Genomic DNA, 24748 nt, shown 5'->3' on the forward strand with positions numbered 1-24748 from the left:
ACAAGTAGTAGCTCTCTAGCATCAAGATTCAAAATTCAAATACAATACACAATTCTATACAATAAATAATTACATAAATTATGTACAGAAATAATTGTGAGCTTTTGTTTTTGTTTTTTTCCCAATTGAAAACTTCGTGGGAAAACCCAGGGGATGCTTACCAACTCTTGCAGATGACATCCCTAGTAAACCCACCAGCCTAGACTGGGATTCGAACTGGGCACCTGACAACACAGAACTAGCCAAATGCCCAGCAATATTGCTAACATCCAGTTGAGCTAACCCCTTGGGCTACGTAGACAGTAATCAGTTGGAAGTTGCAACAATATAAATTGACTCTTTGGCATGCAGCAGTTGTAGTGTATAACAATTTTGGCATTTCTCAAATTGCAATGGTTTTGCAACTAATAATTATATCATCCACAGAGCCCAATCCAGGAATAGAAGTTGTCATCAATGTTCCCCTGACCCTTCCTACTTTCTCCAAGTCTAGCATCAGAGTCTGCAGACCCCTCCCTATAACAAAAAGCATGGTCCCGATAGCTGTAATCTTACATGGTGTTTTTATCAAATAAGTAGATATTCTCCCAAGAGATACCCAGCTTTGATTTTCCTTATCTAATATCATCAGTTTAATACCTGCAGTCTGATCTAACATGTACACGTCATCTCCCACCACTACTGCAGGACCATACCAATTCATAGTCATTTCATTATCAACAGGAGACCATACATCATTGGATGTGTCATATACAGCTGCATAAATATCTGGGAATACATTTGTACTGACGTGCCTGATATATATTCTACCATCACAAGCCAATGATTCCCCAAGGTCTGGAAAAATATTCAAGTCTTCATGGGATGTCCATTCATTTGCTTCTGAATCATATGTTTCCCATGAAGACAGTGCCCCTGAGTTAGATCCTATTCCCCCAATTGCATAGAGGTTCCCATCAATGGATCCACTCACAAAATGGCACCTTGCTGTCCGCATGTTTGCAACTTTCTGCCACTTGTTTAGTAAAGGATCATAGCAGATGACCTCATTGGTCGCATCTTCAGTCCAACCACAGCCACCAAGCAGGTAGAGTTTCCTTCCCAGAACTTCACACGTCATCCCATATCTCTTTGAACATGGATAGGGCAGAGCAGGGAGCTTCTTCCACTTTCGTCTTCCAGGATCAAGCACATAGCAATGAACACATTCAGAGCTATCTCTACATAGTGCATAAATCCAACCATCTGCAATTCCCAACCTTTGACGATAGAAATACAGTTCACTGGATAAAAAATCCCTCCATTTCTTAGAAACACATTTTAGAAGCTGATGATCTCTACGAGGCACCCTTGCTAGGCAGAGAATTCCAATGTCACGAGGAAGACCAGGAATCAATTCAGAATCACTATGCCTAAAATCAGAATCAAATTGAACTCTTGTGTTCTCAACTTGTGATGCATTATCTGAGTCTGGCTGCTTGCAATATTCCATATAGATGTGTTCTGACATGACTACTGCAATAACAATATGTAATGTGAGATGATATCATCTGACATAAATGGAGTTTAAATAAAAACCAAGCCCTGGGTCTTTAAAATGTTCTTTAAAGAGATCGCAAAAAGAATTGACCCGAATTTTTTATAATTAAAATGAAAACAAGTATGCAATCATGAAACTAGTGCTCCTAGAAACAAACTCACATTGAAAACTAATGGATACCTGAAAAAACTGGAAACATGCTGGCTAAATTTTGTTACATGTTTTTTTGTGGTATACTTTAATAGACATAATTATGGCAGAAACAACAATCAAAGTGCGGTCTAGTTTAGTGGCAACAAGTCTGATGTGAGGAATCTATAGAACTTGACTGGTAAAATATAGAATTCTTCACATGTTCCCCACAAACAGCAAAGAGCTACCCCACGATATTGCAGGTGCATTTTGGGAGTTTCCAGGGGCAGGTTAGTCACATGACTGTTTTAAGTGAATATTCTCAGCATTGTGTGACAGAGTTGTCTAGTTCATTTAAGCATGCTTGAAAGGCCTTTTACGGAATATCATTTTAATATTGCTGGAACTGAAATGAGAATCAGTGTGGTGCTGTGGAGTTAAGAGGTCAGTCATATTTCATGCAGATTGCTAGTGGCAAGGACACTTTATTAGAGATGTCAGTGCCCCATTTTAGACTTGACCTAGCACTTTAAACAGCCACCAGTCCAGGCACTGTTCCAGCCTATTTTTACTCTCAAGACTCAGAAAAAGAAGGCATGTCTATAGCAGAATTAATTACAGATTTCGTACTCTAAATTAGCAGAAGTTTATTAACAAAGTTTGCAGATCGTCTCATCATAAAACAGCAGTTGAAAAGGAGCATTTGCCAGCTCTATTCTATCTCTAATATACCGCATGCCCGAACAATGGAGTGGCTTATGTCAACATCTGGAAATATATGGAAGTCACTCATCATTGTCAAATTCAAAGATGGCTATAGAATTGTTTACAAATTGACTCTGTATCGGACAGGATCTAAGTCAAGAATTCCAGCCCAGTCAACACTGTAATGTGGTGTTCTTTATTAGAAAAATAGAAGATCCAGAACAGAAATAACAGAATATAACAACATCTAGAGCTGAAATGACAAATTATAACAGCAACATGCAATTTTATAAGAACTGGAATACCACAACAGCAATACCTTTATTTGAAAAGCAATATTCACTTGCCTCTTCAAGGGAGCAACCTCCAGATGAGCAGAGCTCCAATTACAATAGGCTTCACGAGACAGCTCATTACATTGCTTCTACTTCTTCATATAGCTTCTATCAGGAACTTTATAGTAGGTGGAACAAGCAGTAAACCTCCTTACAATTATTGCTTTCACACTATCTATTACATAGGCCTTATTTAGTAAAATGGCCTCAATACATTGCAACCTATCTACTTAGGGGGGATATAGTAGGACTCTAACATGCCCTCCCCCTTATAAAGCAAATTCATCATTGTGCAATCCGGTGGAAAAGCTATAACCCTACCAATCCTGAAAACTGTTTAATCCATTGAATTCTGAATGGGAAATAAAATTCTAATTTCTCCAAATGAAGTCCAACGAGGTTGGAACCACTCTCAACCATCCTGAAACAATTAATAGTAACGTTAAAAATTTAAATAAGATATAGGAGAATGTTACTCTTACTTTAAGAATTTGATATTACTATTAATTACCAAGGACATAGAATGCTCAAAGCTCTATCCCCTGTCTTTTTTCTATCTTCATGAGTTGTTCAACAAAAAATCTAGAAACGGCACCCAAGCATCCCACTTCTAGGGGAGTGGACCCAATACATTAAAGGACCTTATAGGGGCCATAAAACTTAGGAGAAACTTCTGGTGGTGGTTGTCTTTGAACAAGTTATGCTTGGAAGGTTGCAAACAGAGTAACACTTAATCCCATTCTTCAAAATGGTGTTTGGAACAATGTTGATCACCTGTTGCTTCATCTTGTTCTAAGGCATTACCAGATTATCATTGTGAGTGTGGAGAATGTCAGCACAAATGATGAGGGTTTGTCTTCATCTTGTTCTAAGGCATTACCAGATTATCATTGTGAGTGTGGAGAATGTCAGCACAAATGATGAGGGTTTGTCTACCTATTGCATGTGAAGACTTCTAGTAAGTAAAATAGCACTAACGAGGGCTTTTAGCCACAGGCAACCTCAAAGGGAGTCATTCAAGTGGCATCCTGATAAGTAGCATTAAACCACCATTTTGCTAGAGGTAACCGCTGGACCTATTGGGATCATGACTCTAAAGTAAAGCAGTGCAAATACACTTCAAGCACTTGTTGATAGCTTCAACCTGACCATCAATTTGGGGGTGATATGATTCATTGAAGTGCCCTGGAGTCAACAACTCTTGCTCGAAATTGCTAGTGAAGGTGAGGACATGATCAATCACAATAGATTGCAGCATCTTAGTCATACCATGGAGTTTAAAGATATTATCCATGACTACTTCAGCTATTTTATAGGCTCTAAGGTGTTGCAGAGCAAAAAATGAGGATATTTGGAAAGGTGATCAACCATAACCATGATTACGTATTTATTGCCAAATTTGGGTAACCCCATAATGAAGTTCGTTGAAATATTAATCCATACAACATAAGTCACCACATTTGGTGATTGTTTACCTCGAAATTCAAAATTTGTCGGATTTAAAGGCAATTTGAATAAATTCAACCTAGATTCAAAGAATTTCAAGCGGAATCCAAACTCAAGCTTTAACTGCAAGGAAAACTAATTTGATGAAAAATCAAGAGTTCGTTGAAGTTCAGCCTTAAAATTCGAAAGAGAAAAGAAAAAATTAAACCCTAGCTGCCCGCTCCACCTAGTTTTCACACCATGATTTTTGTTTCCTCCAAGGCTCAAGCTACAGTCCACGTGATGTATTTCCAATTTTCCCGAACCTTCTAACAATGGCAACTCAACCTAGATTCAAAGAATTTCAAGCGGAATCCAAACTCAAGCTTTAACTGCAAGGAAAACTAATTTGATGAAAAATCAAGGGTTCGTTGAAGTTCAGCCTTAAAATTCGAAAGAGAAAAGAAAAAATTAAACCCTAGCTGCCCGCTCCACCTAGTTTTCACACCATGATTTTTGTTTCCTCCAAAGGCTCAAGCTACAGTCCACGTGATGTATTTCCAATTTTCCCGAACCTTCTAACAATGGCAACTCCTCCACTCAACACAATTCTAGGCCCCAGCTTCCTTCGCCTCCTCTGCGTAGCCACAAACACCTCCATCCGCTGTTAATGCACGCATTTCCAGTTTCCAATTTTTCTCTATGCAATTTGTAGCCCCATGCTCCTCTACCCAACAAGTTTCCTCTGTGCAACTGCAAACTCTTCCGCCCAATGTCGATGCCAATGCCCTTGCAAGTTGCTTCCAACATGCTGTTGTGGTTTCTATCATGTGTTTAATTACATATATTTTCATTTTATTACAAATATTTTTAAATTTTGTAGTAATGTCAAATTCAATACCAAATTTTATCATGAAAATTCACTGCCAATTTTTTGTCAAAATTCAAGGCCGTTGAACTCAAATTCTAACTCGAGTGAGGTAACTTACCATACAACTAGCACAGTTGGTAAAGGTTGCAATTCACCTGAAGGTTTTGTTAATTTTTGGGTAGCTACGGACGGTATTCCCCAACTACAAGTCGGCCCATGAAAAGGAGGGAAAATTAAAATTTTAATAATTGAATTAAAATGGTCAGGGTGACTCCAAGAGTCCAAAGTACCAATTGTCCCAGCACAAGGAGACATGCCCCTTGGGCACCACTAGACCACTATAAATACAAACTCAGCCTCCCTCATTTGGATGCAATTCGAATCATCACACAATCTGATCTTTTGTTCACATATGCGAAGGAGAGAGATAGAAAAAGAAGACCGAAGTTTGACTAGAAGTTTGACCAATGCTTGACCAGCACTGACTGACCTTGTTGTTGATTGTTTGACCACAGTTCTGGGCAGTTTGACCGAATTATGGGCAGAGTTAACTGAGGTTTTGGGCAGTTGCAGGAGGCCGAATTTCAGCTTGTTGACTGAGGTTGACTGAAATTCTAGGCAGCAGCAGGAAGGTCGTATTTTGGCCTATTTGACCAGTTTTGACTTATATTGATTATGCGGTCTTTTGACCAAGTTTGCCTAGAAAAATCAGATTGTACTTTGTTGAATTGAACAATTTCTCCTAAGAAAATGATGTTGAGTTTTTCCCGAGATTAGGTTTTCCCAGGGTAAATTTGTGTCTCTTTTGTGTGTGGTTGTCTCTTTATGATCCTATTATCATTATTGCATTATTGTTGAGATTTTCTATGTATGATTGCTTAATGACATATGTGACATAAGTTAACTTGATTAAGAAATCATTGGAAAGTAATTATCAGATTAGAAGATCAATTTCTCTTATGAAAAATCAACAGGGTTCACAGTCTCACCCTTGTGTTGTTGGCATATATTACATTCTACCACAAAGGTACAAATGTCCTTCTTGCCTTCCTAAGAAAATGAGCATTTGATCATTTCATATCTTTTATAAAACCCTGGATAACCTGGTGTAGGAGAGGAATTTAGTTTAGATAGCATCTATGACTTAAATGTTGATTGCTTGGTCAAATAAAAATGCCTTTTATAGCAAAGCTCTTCATTTTGCTAAGTGTATCCATTTGAACTTGTTGAATCATGTTAGTGATCTTATCAACCATTCATGGTGGACATTATTCAACCAATTTGCCATGAAGAATAGTGAAAGGAAAGACCCTTCCTCTTCATACTTCCAAGAGAGAACATATACTACGGTCTACCACATTCTCCTTTCCCTTCTTATAAATTATCTCATATTCATATCTCGACATTTTGGCGACCCATTTTTGTTGCTCGAGGGAAGAAATCCTTTGCTCAAGGAAGTATTTCATGTTGTAATGATCGGTTTTAATATGGAAATATTCCCCGCATAAGTATGAACACGAAATATCCATAGCATGCAATATAGCCATCATTTCCTTTTCATAAGCTAATATTCCCAAGTGCCTCTCAAATCGTTGTTTGCTACTAAAAGCCAACGGTCATCCCTCTTGCATGAAGATTGCCTGATGCTTTTACCAAGGCATCACATTCCAAGACAAAGATCTTATCAAACTCAAGCAAAGAAAGTTTTGGGGTTGTACACATAGCATTCTTCAATTCCTAGAAAGCCTATTCAACAGTGGCATTACAACTGAAAGAATTTTTTTTAGCAAGGATGTGAGGGAGTTGCAATTTTACCATAGTTCCTTACAAACTTTCTTAAATAACTAGTGAGACCAAGAAAACCTCTTAAACTTTTAAGAGTTTTGGGGCAAGGCCAATCCTTCATTCCTTCAATTTTTTTGGATCCACACATACATCACCATGAGTAACAATATGGCCCAAATATTCCACTTCAAATACAACAAAGGCACAGTTGGACCTCTTAATAAAGAATTGATGATCAACAAGTAGTTATAAGACCTAATCCACATGGGTGACATGGGCTTGCCAATTTGTTTTGAAGATCATGGTGTCATAAAAAAAAGGACAAAATGACACAGAAAGGGTTTCAAGAATTCATTTATGAGACTCTAGAAGGAGGCAGAGATGCATTGCAAAGACCTAAGTGTTGAAATTGTAACTAATGTTGGTCTTCATAATGTAATGTAAAACTATCATTGATGTATTCATTATATTCATTATATTCATTATTATATTTATTTTGGGTCAGAGCATGTTCTTCATGCTTATGGAGTCAAAAAGAGTCAAAAAGAATTTATTATGAGTCAAAGAAAAATGTACTTGAGTCATGTCCCATTTGGACATTTGTAAGAAAAGAATTTTGAATTTTATGTTGAGTCAATAAGTCCACAAAATGACAAGCCGGCCTTCCTTGGAACAAGTCAACTTGGACCTCCAAGAGACCCCTACTCGACCTCCTGGACAACTATATATAAGAAGCAAGTTCAACCATCTTGGAGATCAATAATACACATGCAAAAAGTACATATGAACCAATGTTACCAGACTCAGAATCGGCAATAAATCGGCAAGGCAAAAGAGCGAAGAGTTTTAACTGGATCGCGAAAAAGTCAGGAAAAAACTAGTAAATTCAATAAATAAAGATATGCACATATATTGAATTTGAAAAAAAAAAAACAATTTTCATTGATATTCAATAAAGCCATGTCCAAACAATGCATAATATCAATAGATGTCCAAAATATCATGAATGAATAAGTATCTCATATATGTTATGAGTCCAAACATGATCCAAAGTATTGAGCAGTGACTCCTAACCAGTGACTACATAGAACCAGAAGCATCTGCTTCTAAAAGTTTATAAAATACTACATACTAATCAGTAGAAAAGTGGTAACTGAAATCTCTTGATTGCTGCTGAAATGATACGATAATGGTTTGCTATTGAAATCTATGACAGAGCACACGCTGAAGCCAACGCTAGAGCACACCGCACACTACGTCTTTATTACACTACACCTCTATTACGCGAAGTAAACTGAAATTGAAACCATGCCTCTATTACCCTCTCGGCGTATGAGTTGCCGGCTCTGAGCAATGAGAAGTGAGTTATGGACTGACATCTAATTTTTAACCTAACTAAACCACACGGAAAACAATGTGGCAACGCTAAAAGTTAAAACCTGTGCTCGCCAATTCGAGGGCTGAAAATCATCTCAGTCGCCTAAATCGCAATTAATCGATGAGTCGTGAGTCAAACTCGCGTTGACCATGAGTCAAACTCGGTCAACGCGAGTTTGACTAGCCTAGAGTTGAATCGGATCGTTTGAGGGAAGAGCAGAGTTTGACTCGCGATTAATCGCGAGTGATCGGAGATTCATGTTTCACTGATCTGAACCATGTGAAGGAAGACAAGAAGCAAAAGTAAAAGTAAAAGGAGACAGAAATGAAGTCAAAGAAGAGAGAAGAATATTTTTGCTTGGCAAAAATTTTTTGTGCTACTGCAAGCCCGAAATCTCAGGAGTTGACCAAATTTGGGACAGTTTGACCATCGTTGACTTCAGCATTGGAAGTGACTTGAAGGAGGGTTTGACTTGGCATTTTTGGTGGCAGTTTTGGTCTTGGTCTTGGATATCTCATTTTGATCTGATTCTATAAGAGAAGGATTGTTGGGTTTCCCCCTTGTGAGGTTTTGCTTGGCTTGGAGCCTAATTTTTGTGTCTCTTGTCTCTTTGCTTTTCTTGAAATACTGGACATTTGTATAATTTCTTGTTGAAGAACACTTAAGAAGTAATAAGAAGACATTAAACATTCACTAGTAAATATCAAGGAAGATCAAAGAAGCAGTTGAAGTTTGCCTCTTAAAACAGGTCAAATCTCTCTCTGGGCTAGTATGTCGAATTTTTGTGACATGTCCCTCTATGGTACGCGTTTCTGTGGAATATTTCTCTTTGTGATGTGAAGTTCCTATGACATAATTCTAATGCGAATTTTAGAGGCAACTTCTCCTATGGTGATGCAAGTCTCAGAAATATAGAAGTCATAATTAATCTCCGCTAGCCTTTGCTCAAGTGGTTAAGAAGGTCGAAGTTTGCATTTGATATTTTTTGAAATTTATACAAATCTTATGTCGAATGCGAGATCCCTAATGTACTATGGTATGCGAATTTTTTGTGAAACTATGGCACTATACATCTACAGTATGCAAGTTTCTTAAAAGAACTTTTCTGTAACATCTTGTGGACAAACTAGAGACATAATTTATGAGAGCAATTGTTGCTTGGTGAAGAGTCAATTTGACACTTAAGCAATAGGTCTACAACGCGTACCTGTGGCTTTATACCCTTGCAACTTGAATCAAGTCCTATGGCATTTCTCTGAGGTTCATGCGAGTCACCTATAGCAATATATATCATGATATCCAAGATCAAATCCTTGAGGGACTACGCAAGTTAAAGAACAGTAATATACATCCTTAAATGATGATTCAAAGAAATTTGAAGTTTGTACTATATCATGCCTCGTTCAAAGTGACATTCAAATTTGTAACCAATCTAAACATCTTTGTCACAAATCAGTAGAAAGCATTAGAATTTTATGAAAGTTTGAGCAAGACGAGATTATTGCGAAGATTAAGCTTGAGAAGAAGACCATGTATGACATCTAAATTTGTAACTAGACTGGGCATGGAAGGTATCTTCTTGATGGTGTCATGATAGGTATCTTCTTGAAGGTGTCATGATCAATGATGATCATGACACCAAATAACAATAACAATTGTCCAAGATCCGAACCATACAAGGCATCCGAAAATTTATGAGTTGTCAAGTACAAATGATAAATTTCTCCAAGTTTTGTGCCTCCATATTATGCAAATCTTACGATAGTATACGTCTCTATCTCTTATACAACCATAGTATTCAAAATCAGTCAGTTTGAAGCGTAAACTGGTCGGTTCATTAGACCGAGCTATCCAACCGGTAGAAAAATCGATGTCAATCCTTGCAAGATAGGGTTTTTGGGTCTAACTGACCAGTTTTCTCATAAACCAGTTGCTTCCGTTATAAACCAACTGGTTTATTGCCAGGTCGGACGCAGACCCTACAGAATGCAATTTTGCGAGTTTTGAAGCGGTTTTGAGGGAAACTTGGGGTTATTTCCCTCCAAAAACAGCCCCTACAAGAAAATCATTCCTCCCGTCTCATTTGCCTCACACATCTCAACCCTAACAACATTGGCAATCAATGGTAATGTTAAATTCTTTACTCAAATTTTTAACATTACCATGAAATGACTCAGGATGTTTGAGAGTAATTTCGACCTCATTGGATTGCATATGGAGAAACTAGAATTTTAGATTTCACTCAAAATTCAACAGACTGAATGATTTTCAGGATTTCATGGTTTGGGAGTTTGCAATGTTTCCATTTGTTTCTATCATATGTGAAGGTATGAGATAGGCATTTGATCAAGAGCATGAAGCCCTTTAAGTACCATGATGTTGGTGGCATTGATTGTTGAACTTTTTTGATGTTGGTGGTATTGATTATTGAACTCCTCTACCATGGCATTGACAAAAATGTACCCTTCACTCAAAGGAAAATAATTGGTGAGGCATGCTACATTTTTTCTACCACGTTATAAGGTTGAGGAGATGAACCTTTCACTCAAACCAAAATCATTGGTTAGACATGTTAAACTTTTTCAATTTCTATCATATTATAAGGTTGAGCAATCCAAGTCTGAAGACTTTGAGCTAGATGATGTTTATGTATCTCTTATTGATGATCCCATTTCTAGTAGTACTAAATCAACGATAAGTTTCATGAGTGATCATGTTGATCAGTGATTTGAAGTTTTGAGGTCTAGTTTTGCTGCTATTACTACCACTATACTGAGATTGCAGAGGAGTTTTAAGGGTCCTCAAACTCTGAGCCAGATTATTTATGTAGCTCATGTAGATGATCCAATGTCTAGTAGTGGTGATGAGTTTGATCATGATGAGGAGTGATCATGTTGATCACTAATATGTAGACTTGTAGTAGGCCAGTGGCCCCATAGCTTGTAGCATTGCTTTTGGACTCTAGAGACCGTTTAGAGCCTCATTGATCATGTATTTTGTTGTTGATATGTACTGCACTCAATACCACTTTGATATATTCACCTTTACATGGTATATAGATGAGCAAACTTTGCAAATTTTGTCTCTATTAGTTTGGAATCGTGGTTTTAGATCTTAAAATTAGTTTTTTTCATTACAAATTAATTATTTCATGCATTTTTTTAAAGATCGGTTCATTGAGATCTTATCAGTCCAAGTTTGATCGGTTCCGGTTTGATAGGTGGATCGGTTTAGTCACCGGTTTTGGTTTTGAATACTACGTATACAACATTTGTGATTATATGTGAACACATTGGTTCGTGGTTATATGTACCTAAGGAATGTTACTCCTTGACATATGTGAAGGAAAAAAGTTTGAAGACCTAAGGATACAAGTTGACTTCGTTACAATAGTCTAAGGATATAGGTTGACCTCTGAAGTTGACCTTGTTAAAGTAAAGGACAAATTTGTGACATTTTGTTTTGCAAGATCACCTCAATGGTATATAGTGGAAGGGGCCTAAACTATGAGAACCATCTCTGTAATTTTGTCAACTCTCTGAAAGTACTATGAAGATTATGGAAAGACTAAAACCTCCTCTATAGATGATGTATGTGCAAACTATGTGAACCAAGACAAACAACATTGCCAACAGCTCAAAGAAATCTTTGTGGTTCGATGGTAATCATTGTTGGAGATAGATGACACATTTCAACTGAAGAAAAAGTCAAAGGATTAGATCTTTGTAAGGATGGATAAGGTAAGATTGAAAAAGGTATGTATAAACTTTGTTCATTTGCAATCAATAACCTATGTCAATTATAGTGCATATAATGCTAAGATAATGATCTAATGATCTCTTGAAAGATAACAATGCATCATAAAAAGGGCCTGTGTTGATATATTTTAGAGATCATTGATATGTTGGCATTTGAAGTCTTTCCTTGCATATACAGACTAGGATTCTGAAGTCAAGTAATGAAATGAATTCCATCTCACATATAGAGAGCTTCCTAATGACATTTCTAAGGTTTGCAACTAACTCATTAGTATGCTTGTAGAATTTGTAATTCTTAAATGGTAGATCTTGAAGACTTTGGAGAATCTAGGGTTTGTAAACCCTAGCAAAAGTTTGAATTAGAAAACCCTAGGGACAAAACCGTAACTAATTGTTTCTGCTATAAGAAGAAGATCTAGCTCTTGAAGATGACAGTAATGACATCATGCTAATGTGAGAACAAGGTTGGTGAACAGGTCCAAGACTAAGAGGGAACTAACCTTCCTCAATAGATAAGTACTCTATATCTCCTTTCCTTGATTACCATTGTTGTTATTTTTTCTATGCACTTTGCTTTTTGTTCTTTCATAGTCTTCTAACAAAGTTTGCAGTTCAAAACAAGAACTATCTAAGCTTTACTAGCAAATGGAAGAATTGAAAGAACATAGCAAAGAACAAAGATTTTCTGAATCTTAATAGACACAAATGAACAAGGAGAAAGCAGTTTGAAGTATGCATCAAAGAAGTCAATTAGATGGCAGCATGAAAGCAAGACTTAATAAAAGGGAAGTTCACTACCTCAGCTGGAAAGAGGAAGTTGTAAGATCTTGGATGGATACAATACTACTTGAAGTTTGGCAAAGAAGCTCATGATCCAAAGGACAGATGACATATCAATGGCAATACCCTTTAGCAAGAAGTTGAAGAGTTCTAATATTGTTGATACATCATTGTACCAACAATTGATTGGTTCCCTGATATATTCAATTCAAGAACACATCGATTGGGTTAACAGTATTGATGTTGATAAAGATACTACTGATGGTTGGGAACTGGTATGATTTCTTAGAAGAGCATGAAGCAGAACTCTGTTGCAATGTGTACGAAGAAGATGTGAAGGCTTGTACAATCAGCGGTGAAGAAGTTTGGCTCTATAAGGTGTTTGATGAACTACTTGATGACATGTTGGATTTGATTATGATATTGATCAAAGTTGCATGAAGATCGTCAAAGAACCAGGAAGGTCAAAGTGATTTATAATTTGAGAGTGTGATACAGATAAGAGCCGAGAAGCTACAACAGATCTCCACAGAAGAACAGGTAGTTGATCTAAGGGAAGTAAGAGTACTTTTGACACAAGCTTGGGCTTGTAGTTATCTCCTCCTTATTTAAGAAGGAGTGAGGATCTCCTCCTTGGTTGAGAGGGAGTGAGGGTGGACACCATGTTCTCCATGTGTCACGTATTATGGCCAGGACTAACAGTCGTAAGCCTAATGCATGAACACTGATAAGGAGAATGGTGTATTGGAAAAGCATCAGGGACCGACATTCTTGAAGATTTGTACTGTGACCAGGACTAACTGTCGTAAGTCAAGTACATTGATCTAAGATAAGAATGGTCCTGAGGACTGACATTTCTTTGTGTCAAGTATTGTGACAATGGTTTGGGAAATGGCCATGTGAGGACATACCTTAGTGAACACCCGGGTGTGGTATGTGCCTCAGAGAGGCGGTGGTGTCCAAATTTATGCCTCCCAACATTGTGCTCTGATCTAGTGGAGAGATAGAGCTTACTTGTCAAGGCATTGGTAGTTTGACATCGTTGGTTATGATGATGTAAACATCATTGATGCTTATCAATTCAAATCCTTATATGAATATTTCAACTTGAGAATATCTTGCTGAGTCATTATGAATACCTCCCTAGTTAAGAGGGAGTGTTGAAATTGTAACTAGTGTTCGTCTTCATAATGTAATGTAAAACTATCATTAATGTATTCATTATTATATTTATTTTTGGTCATAACATGTTCTTCATGCTTATAGAGTCGAAAAAAGTCAAAAAGAATTTATTATGAGTCAAAGAAAAATTACTCGAGTCATGTCCCATTTGGAAATTTGTAAGAAAAGAATTTTGAATTTTATGTTGAGTCAATAAGTCCACAAAATGACAAGTCAGCCTAGGCCTCCAAGAGACACATATTCGACCTCTTAGACAAATATATATAAGAAGCAAGTTCGACCCTCTTGGAGATCAATAATACACAGACAAGAAGTACATTTGAACCATGCAAAGGAAGACAAGAAGCAGAAGTAAAAGGAGAGAGAAATGAAGTCAAAGAAGAGAGAAGAATATTTTTGCTTGGCCAAAATTTTTTGTGTACTACAGGCCCAAAATTTCAAGAGTTGACCAGATTTGGGACAGTTTGACCATCGTTGACTTTGACATTGGAGGTGACTTGAAGGAGAGTTTGACCTGGCAATTTTTGTGGCAATTTTGGTCTTGCTCTTGGATATCTCATTTTGATCTGATTCTATAAGAGAAGGTTTGTGGGGTTTTGCCCTGGCTTGGAGCCTAAATTTTGTGTCTCACGTCTCTTTTCTTTTCTTGAAACATTGAACATTTGTATAATTGCTTGATGAAGAACACTTAAGAAGTAATAAGAAGCAATTAAACATTCACAAGTAATTATCAAGACAGAGAAATCAAGCCTAACCTCACTACACTCGATTTCTCAAAACAAAGAGCATCACAAAAAACTTGTACTGCCTTCATGACTACGAAAAGCAAATTTAGGAATACTCCCCTCCATGTGAATTTAGTGAAAGCCCAATTGAAGATCAAGTTTCACGAATAATTGAGCACCCTTGAGCTCATCCAAAAGGTCATCAATGACAAGATGGAAAACTCATCCTTGATTGTCAATTTATTCAAAGCTCGAAAGTTAGAACACGTGCCAAGCGCTTTCTTTCTTGATAAGCATGATGACTAGTGAAAAATAAGGGCTAGTACTAAGGTGGATGACATAAGAGACTAGCTACTCCCAAACTATCTTTTATATTCCACTTTTTTGGGCAAATGGATGATGATACAGTCATACATTTGGTGGAAGGCTAATTTCTATGAGTGAAATCGAACAATCATGCTCATCTCAGGGGGGTTGTAGTCTTTGGGGAGGTTTAAAGACAAATTAGTGTTTGGCCAAGACTAATTGGATGTCATAATGAATGGGTTGAGAAGGTGTTGCAAAGGCTTGAATGGAATGGAACTTAGCAACAATGCATAAATTCCCCTTTTTAAGATATTTTTCCATATGGTGGGATCTAATGTTCGAGAGACTGTTGACTATCATTCCTCCTTTAAAAGTATAACAATGTCCCTCTTGCTAGAAACTCATGTAACTCAAAACCTATGGAGATGGGGCCTAACGTCCATAACCATTTAGCACCCTTGACAATGTCATAGCCAACCATTTCAATAGCAAACATGTGAGTTTTTAAGGAATAACCACACACTTGAAGTCTCACAATTTTACAATGACCACCACATCTCATAAAACCTCCATTAGCAATCATGATTTGAAGTTGTTCACAACATGGATGTAGCAATGGATTTCTTGGGCAAAACAACGATGAATGAAGTCAAGGATGCTACTGCTATCAATTAAGACAATGACTTTGCCATGTTTGATGTTTCCAATGAATTTAAGGTTTGGGGAGCATAAAGTGCAATCAAAGCATGCAAGGAGACTATGGTTCCACATACTAGGGATCAAACAAGGAAATGGCTTCAACCATGTTGCAGACATGGTGTTGGAAAAAATATCATCAAGGGTTTGAAAAAAAATTATTAGCAACATCAGGAAAATATCACAAAATATTGGTGAAATTAAAATATATATATATATATATATATATATATTCAAAAAAACAAAAAAAAATCAACTTTGTGTATGTCTATTCACGGCCAAGGCGATATTTCATGTGTCTCGCAATAATATCACAATACTTATGATATTATTGTAATATTTTCAAGAACAAAAATATCACGTCATTTACCAATGACAATATCATTTTGGGGTGAAAATCATGACAATGTGATATTATCGCAATGTTTGCAACAATAGCTTCAACTAATAGATGAAGAGCCTCTAAAGGTATAGGTTCAACTTCATCATCAAAAATGTCCTCCAAAATGGCCATAAAGAGTTTTTGTTCCTTCCATTTATGGCGCAGGAAAATATTTCTCATCACAATTTCAGCGAAGAACTTTAAATTGCAACTCCACAATTTCAACGTGAGTTAACATGTGGATCTCACAAGGTAGGGAGGACACAGAGGGATTGGTAGGAGGGGAAATAGCGAGACAAGGATGAGGAATAGATGGAATCTTTTTTATTTGAAAATTCACCACCTTTGGGTTTCTCGGGCTCTTTTAGAAGGTTCCAACAAAGTAGTAAAATGATCCATTAAGATTTGTGCATGTATATCTTCCTTCAAACCACTAAGAAAGAAATCCCTTTAAAAAGTATTAGACACACCTCCAGTGCAGATGGCCAACTACTCAAAAGCTAACATGAAATCTTTGATTGTGCCAAATTGCTCAAGGTTAGTCGAGCATCCCAAATAAAGAGTGTTGTTTCAAAGCGTACACAAAGGTTAGAGACAAATTGTGTCCAAGCAATATAAACTTCATGCGAGTTCTTATGTTATTGCCACAATTGCCAACATTTAGGATCCAAATATAAAACATCCATGCAAAGTTTCATCAAGCCATTTGTGATGCCATGCAAGGAAAAGTAATGTTCGACCTAAGTGACCCATCTTGTGGGGTCAAATGCATCAAATATGTTGAGATCAACTTTAGGAAGTTTGTGCCACATGTGAGTCGTGGAATCACAAACAAGTGAGTTGGAGTGATGCCCAATAAGATTGGATAATTTAGCCCCTTCATTGTGGGACGATTGGTTCGACCATTGATAATGCTTGGATTGTGAACTGAGGATTCGAGTTTGCATAGCCATGAGTTTGGACATATGGTTGAATACTGACTCCAGCTTGGCTAGCTTGTCATCACTGACATCAAGATTTTGTTGAGCAAAGGAATGGTTGTGGTATATCTTGTGTTGCAATTCATCACACTAAGCTTCTAGAGAGGAGACTTTGGTGGAGCCATGAGTTTGGACATATGGTTGAGTAGTGACTCTAGCTTGGTTAGCTTGTCATGGATGACATCAATATTTTGTTGAGCAGAGGAGTAATTGTGGTATATCTTGTGTTGCAATTCATCACACTGAGTTTCTAGAGAGGAGACTTTGGTGGATAACTTTACACCTTAAGCGGTAGCCATAGAGAAGTGGATCGCAAGAGAAATAAGTTATTGGAGAATGGTACCAATGCAATCAGAACTACATCCTAGGTCTCTTGAGATAAATACCTAGTAGTGATGTAGGCAAGTCTACCAAAAGACTTACTAGAGAGTGGTACCACAATGCTCAACTCGATGCAAGTATTCTAATGAGATAGGTCTCAAATATCATCAAAGATCCCAAAGTTTCAAGGCTATAGAGCTAAAAAAACAACAACGGAAACGTTCAATGATTATAAGGAAAAGAAGATGCCTCATGTTAAGGAGCGCTAAAGTGAAAAAGAACAAGTGGCATGTTAAAACCTATGTTCCACCAAGACTCTACAATGGGGGGAGGTGAGTGCGGGGATACACACACGGGGGGTGGGATGTGGGAGTATCCTCAAATTTTATGGAAATTTAGGGGGGACAAGGGGACGTGAAATACACTGATCCATATTAATCATTCATATTGATACATACATCATACTCATCATTCATCCATACACCACGAGATTCAATAATGAAATGCATTGATCCATATTCATCATTCATCATTCTGGAATCTACATTGGTTTAAAAATTAAATTCATCATTCATCATTCTCGATTCTAATTTGATTTAAAATTTAAATTCATCATTCATCATTCTAGAATCTAATTAGTACTAAGCAAAATGGACTATAGTAGATACTAAATTTTGAAGACTAGAATACTAAATTGATATAACTAAAACTCAAAAGGGGTGCTTTTGGGCATCCCCCCTCAAAAGGGGCCCTTTTGGGTGTCCCCCTTTTAATGGGGGATGCCCAGAAGCATCCAATTTGGGGAAACGCGTCCCCCACAATGGGGAAATGTTCCCCCATGCGTCACCCCAAAAGGGGGACGTGGGGAAACATTTCCTAGGGTATCCCACTGTCCCAGGTGCGTGGGAAGCGTGGGGTGCATGCACCCCACCCTGGGGGACGCATCCCCATGGAACATTGATTAAAACTCCCATGACAAAGTCAACATTCATTGTTATGACGAATTAGTTGTGCATTTATTGATATTATATGTGATAAATGGAGACCTAGTTAAACAAGCATGCCAGGTATGGGGTTTAATAATCAATAATGGCAACATTCCATGATTATAAGGAAAAGAGAAAGCCTCATGTTGAGGATCGCTAAAGTGAAAGTGGACGAGTGGCATGTTAAAACTCTCATGACAAAGTCAACATTCATTATTAGGAGTTAGTTGGGTACTTATTGATATTATATGAGATAAATGGAGACCTAGTTAAAGAAGCATGCCTCAAATAAACACTTAAACCCTTTTTTTTTAAGTTCGTTATTCATTCAAGGATGGGCCTATCCTGGAGAGCACCTTACATAAGGAATCTATTCATTATCTCAATAAGTAAAGGGTCGAACCATCCATCAAATAAGAGCATCATAGTTGGCACAAGCTTTGAGAAAATCTTAGATAGAGGACACCTTTGATTAAGGAGGCATCAAACATGTTTTACAAGGATATTAAAGACAAAGTATTCTAATGAGATAGGTCTCAAATATCATCAAAGATCCCAAAGTTTCAAGGCTATAGAGCTAAAAAATCAACAATGGAAACATTCAATGATTATAAGGAAAAGAAGATGCCTCATGTTAAGGAGCGCTAAAGTGAAAAAGAACAAGTGGCATGTTAAAACCTATGTTCCACCAAGACTCTACAATGGGGGGGGTGAGTGCGAGGAGACACACACGGGGGGTGGGGTGTGGGAGTATCCTCATATTTTATGGAAATTTAGGGGGGACAAGGGGACGTGAAATACACCGATCCATATTAATCATTCATATTGATACATACATCATACTCATCATTCATCCATACACCACGAGATTCAATAATGAAATGCATTGATCCATATTCATCATTCATCATTCTGGAATCTACATTGGTTTAAAAATTAAATTCATCATTCATCATTCTCAATTCTAATTTGATTTAAAATTTAAATTCATCATTCATCATTCTAGAATCTAATTAGTACTAAGCAAAATGGACTATAGTAGATACTAAATTTTGAAGACTAGAATAGTAAATTGATATAACTAAAACTCAAAAGGGGTGCTTTTGGGCATCCCCCCTCAAAAGGGGCCCTTTTGGGTGTCCCCCTTTTAATGGGGGATGCCTAGAAGCATCCCTTTTGGGGAAACGCATCCCCCACAATGGGGAAATGTTCCCCCCTACGTCACCCCAAAAGGGGGACATGGGGAAACGTTTCCTAGGGTATCCCATCGTCGAGGTGCGTGGGAAGCGTGGGGTGCATGCACCCCACCCTGGGGGATGCATCCCCATGGAACATTGATTAAAACTCCCATGACAAAGTCAACATTCATTGTTATGACGAATTAGTTGTGCATTTATTGATATTATATGTGATAAATGGAGACCTAGTTAAACAAGCATGCCAAGTATGGGGTTAAATAATCAATAATGGCAACATTCCATTATTATAAGGAAAAGAGAAAGCCTCATTTTGAGGATCGCTAAAGTGAAAGTGGGCGAGTGGCATGTTAAAACTCTCATGACAAAGTCAACATTCATTATTAGGAGTTAGTTGAGTACTTATTGATATTATATGAGATAAATTGAGACCTAGTTAAAGAAGCATGCCTCAAATAAACACTTAAACCCTTTTTTTTAAGTTCGTTATTCATTCAAGGATGGGCCTATCCTGGAGAGCACCTTACATATGGCATCTATTCATTATCTCAAAAAGTAAAGGGTCAAACCATCCATCAAATAAGAGCATCATAGTTGACACAAGCTTTGAGAAAATCTTAGATAGAGGACACCTTTGATCAAGGAGGCATCAAACATGTTTTACAAGGATATTAAAGACCAAAGGTGAGGAAGACCCTTCTCTTTAAGAGAATTTGGAATTGGTATATTTCCCATTGGTGAAATTATGGATCTAAAAATAGCTAGCACTTTAATATTTCTTCTTGGAGGAATTTGTGGATCTAGTAGCCATATATTATTATTTTATTTTAAAGAAATTGAGCTAGAAAATATATTTAAGGATTATCTCTCTCCATTATTTTCATGGTTGGATTTTTAAGGAAATTCTCCAAGCCTAGTTAAACATCTAGTAGGACAAGAAAATCAAGGGGCGGTTTCCATCATTCTTCTTTTTTTCTCTTGGATAACTAGGGTTTTATGCTAGAGTAGCCATTGCCTCTTATTGTTGGAAACAATCTTTAGAGGGTTGTTCTACACAATGAGAAGTGACTAGGGTAGAGATTTTGAACCCTCCTTGAATCCTTAATGTAACTTTGAACATTGAAGGAATCTTTTGCTAAGATTTTGGATTGGAGATTTGGACATGTTAATGACGCATTTAATCTTAGTGGATTGTTACTAAAGGCGTGATGTGTTGTTGGTTGTCCATTCTTTAGAAATTTGTCCTACTTTGTCCTTTTCTTTTGGAATCTCATGTTATGGTTATTCCTTTAGGGTTGGACATTATTTATTGGTTGTAAATGCATGGCTGTGATGATGCATTTCCTGTCAAGACTCTCACTCTATTATAACCTAAAAATTCAATTGGAGTAATTATGGCACATTGTTATATCGCTTAATTTTTCCTTCACCGTACTCTTAAACCCTCTTTGTTTCTGGATCCTTGACCACATAACTCTTGGATTGGCACCAGTACCGATCCACCATCCAATTTACTCCTAAAGGTTCAGCCTACACTTAGGGATACCCTCCTTGTGTCAAAGGAGAGCCAGCGTAAAGAGAGATGAAGATCTGTTGTGGTGACAGTGGGCAGTGATGCAGGACCATCTGACCCCCCTTAATCAAAAGAGGAATCCAAATCGGAGAATGAGAGGAGACGTGGATCATCAGAGCTAAACCGGAGAAATTCTGTTAAAACAGAGCTAAAATGATGGAAGCGATAAGTCTCTTGAAGACTTAATTAAATGTAATCTGCCATATGCATGTATGCGTATAGAGAGTTTAGGGGTTTGTTGAGTGATTGTGGGAAGAAATCGTGCATCTTAAATGATCCACGACTGTTGTAATCTCTTATAAAAAGAGTCTGTGTGTGAGGGGGATAGTGATATAGATAGAGATTTATGTAAACCCGAGTGAGCAGAATGTAATCGAGAGAGAACTCGTTCTAAGGCTGAAATGCCTTAGCCTGTATTCAATATTGTATAATGAATAGATTGTGTGTTCTGTGGATTTCCGCGTGCTTGTGTATTTCAGTTATGTTGTATATATCCGTGAATGGTTTAAATCTCGTTTATAAGTGTGTTGATTGACCATCGATCACTGAAAGGATCGATGGCAATCTAAAATATCATAGTTAATTGTTGCCTGAGTGTTGTGCGTGTCGTAACAGAGTATGGCAGAGGAAGTGGCTTCAAAGCGTAATTCCATTGAATAACACAGAACTGGATCTAAATCCGGACTTGAAATTTCATAGATGGAACCTATACCCTTATCGGGTCCGTAAGACTGATCGGATCGGCGCATTGAAGTGGAAGGGGTCTGGCCTTGAGGATTTGCGAAATGCGATCACTGATTTAATCACAACCGTCGGATCGCGAGCCTGATCGATGGTCAAGATGTGATCGCAAATCACAATCGGAGGAGTTAAGGGCTGGCGAATATGGTGTGCCGACATCCGAAATGCCGATATGCGACATAGCGATACGTTGATAGCCGATAAGCGGAGATCGGAGTTCCGGCTTATGTGTTCGTAGCGGGTTCTCCCATTGTTTCCTATGTATTTGCGTTAAAGTGGTGCGGTCCCAGTTTTTAAGAAAAATCCCGATAGTTAAATGGTCCAAGTTTTTAAAGGTTTAAAGCCAAATAACGCTTCCAATAGGTTTTGTGGGCCGTAACCAACAGGCCTCAGGATAGAAAATGTTAAAGAAAGGGGAAATTGGCTATACCCCAAATTCACCTTCATCAAGTGGTATCAGAGCAGGGAAAGGATTTCCTGCGAAAAGGAAGAAGAGTGCAAGCAGAAGGAGAAGAGGTACAGTTGTGTTGAAGACTGGAGAGTTATGGTCTTTACTGTCGTACAGCGAACGGCAGCGGAAGGTGAGAAGACTTGCAGCAAGCCTAGAGCATGGAGTGCTCAATTGGTTCCAGAGAAGAGAACCAGAAGGATGCCAAAAGACTAAGCTCAGAGGAGAAAGCTTGGTGAGGTATCGTGTAGCAGAGGAAGACTGTTACTGCAGAGGTTTGGTTGCAGCTCACAAAAGATCATAAAGGCAATTCCACAGGGATGTGGGTAGAATTGCTAAGGATAAGGAGAAGCATATGACCAGGAGGTCATAAATTTTTGTGCCTCGAGAGTCTGATGCAGGAGCATCTAACCCCCCTTAATCAAAAGAGGAATCCAAAGCGGAGAACGAGAGGAGACGTGGACCATCAAAGCTAAACCGGAGAAATTCTGTTAAAACAGGGCTAAAATGATGGAAGCGATAAGTCTCTCGAAGACTTAATTAAATGTAATCTGCCATATGCATGTATGTGTATAGAGAGTTTAGGGGTTTGTTGAGTGATTGTGGGAAGAAATCGTGCATCTTAAATGATCCACGACTGTTGTAATCTCTTATAAAAAGAGAGTCTGTGTGTGTGAGGGGGATAGTGATATAGATAGAGATTTATGTAAACCCGAGTGAGCAGAATGTAATCGAGAGAGAACTCGTTCTAAGGCTGAAATGCCTTAGCCTGTATTCAATATTGTATAATGAATAGATTGTGTGTTCTGTGGATTTCCGCGTGCCTGTGTATTTCAGTTATGTTGTATATATCCATGAATGGGTTAAATCTCGTTTATAAGTGTGTTGATTGACCATCGATCACTGAAAAGATCGATGGCGATCTAAAATATCATAGTTAATTGTTGCCCGAGTGTTGTGCGTGTCGTAATAGAGTATGGCAAAGGAAGTGGCTTCAAAGCGTAATTCCATTGAATAACACAGAACTGGATCCGAATCCGAACTTGAAATTTCATAAATGGAACCTATACCCTTATCGGGTCCGTAACACTGATCGGATCAGCACATTGAAGTAGAAGGGATCTGGCCTTGAGGATTTGCGAAATGCGATCACGCGATTTAATCACAACCGTCAAATCACGAGCCTGACTGAGGGTCAAGATGTGATCGCAAATCCAATCAGAGGAGTTAAGGACTAGCGAATATGGTGTGCCGACATCCAAAATGCCGATATGAGACATAGCGATACGCAAATAGTCGATAAGCGTAGATCAGAGCTCGGAGCGATTGGAGATCGGAAGTGCTGCAGAATGGAAAGCGAAAGAGCGGACCCGACGATATTTATGAATGCGGGTGTATAGTTTTTGAGTTCCAGCTTATGTGTTCGTAGCGGGTTCTCCCGTTGTTTCCTGTGTATTTGCGTTAAAGTGGTGTGGTCCCAGTTTTTAAGAAAAATCCCAATAGTTAAATGGTCCGGGGTTTTAAAGGTTTAAAGTCGAATAACGCTTCCAATAGGTTTTGTGGGCCATAACCCACAGGCCTCAGGATCAAATTTATAAATGAAACGGATTTTGGCTATACCCCGAAATCACCTTTCATCAGGCAGCCTTCTTGGTTCCCTAGGGTTGCATTAATATTTTAGAATCTTCTCACTAGAAACAAGAATTTGGCATTTTTTCATTCTACTTCTATCATAAGCACAATTACACAATTATGTTGTTCATCAATTTGACACAATAATGAAATCTTTTTAAATGTTGAAAAAGGAAATAAATGTTCATTGAAGAATAAAAATAAGCAAGGTTTCAAAAAGGGAAATATGTTGATGAGGGTAAGGATTGGTATTTCCAAAATCGAATAATCACACACACGACCAAATAAGATGTGTTTCCCACTCTAAACTTTTCTCCACATTCTAATTTCAAAAAATTTAAAGCCTATTTTTTTATTTTCTTACCTTATCCCCTTCATTATTCCCTAAGATTTTGTGTATAGGGTGATTTAACACTGAAGAAGCATGTCAAGCCAACCACCAAGGTTCAATTCCCCTTGGACACATGAATACTTGGTTGTGGAAAGGTACAAGTGCAAAGTGTTTAAGACAAAATAATAGCCACCCCCTGTCTTGATAGTATAGTCAAACTATTAAAACTGGCAACTAGGGCCAAACTCCACATGGGTCATCTTCCTTATGACAGCTGATATTTTTCTTGGATTCCTCTCTCCGAGAGGTGTAGGATTGATCTAAAGATCATCTGATTCCAACATGTACAAATGAAGTTATGAATTTATTTTGATTATGGACAAATTGTCAAGGTCAGCGAGCAAACTTATGTAGGCTCAAAAGCCCAACAGTCACATCTATTCATCCTCAACGTTTGCTATAAATACATGATGCCTTAGCCTCATTTGGACACACTCATCCTCACACATCTCTCTCTCCTCATTGATTGGGTACGCATTT

At 37.8% G+C, this 24748-nt stretch overlaps 1 pseudogene across 1 annotated transcript in view; it reads right to left on the bottom strand.

The window, feature by feature from the left end:
• Positions 1-279: 279 nt before the first annotated feature.
• LOC149185491 (F-box/kelch-repeat protein SKIP4 pseudogene) overlaps positions 280-24748 on the bottom strand; it is a 29028-nt pseudogene continuing 4559 nt past the window's right edge. Inside the window, exon 2 of the transcript XR_016255628.1 lies at positions 280-1515. The product of XR_016255628.1 is annotated as an F-box/kelch-repeat protein SKIP4 pseudogene (transcript). The remainder of the gene's footprint in view (positions 1516-24748) is intronic.

Source organism: Pinus tabuliformis, chromosome 3_1, assembly GCF_031772625.1.
Source record: "Pinus tabuliformis cultivar Carrire ecotype Pingquan chromosome 3_1, CPIR1, whole genome shotgun sequence".
Classification (NCBI taxonomy): Eukaryota; Viridiplantae; Streptophyta; class Pinopsida; order Pinales; family Pinaceae; genus Pinus; species Pinus tabuliformis.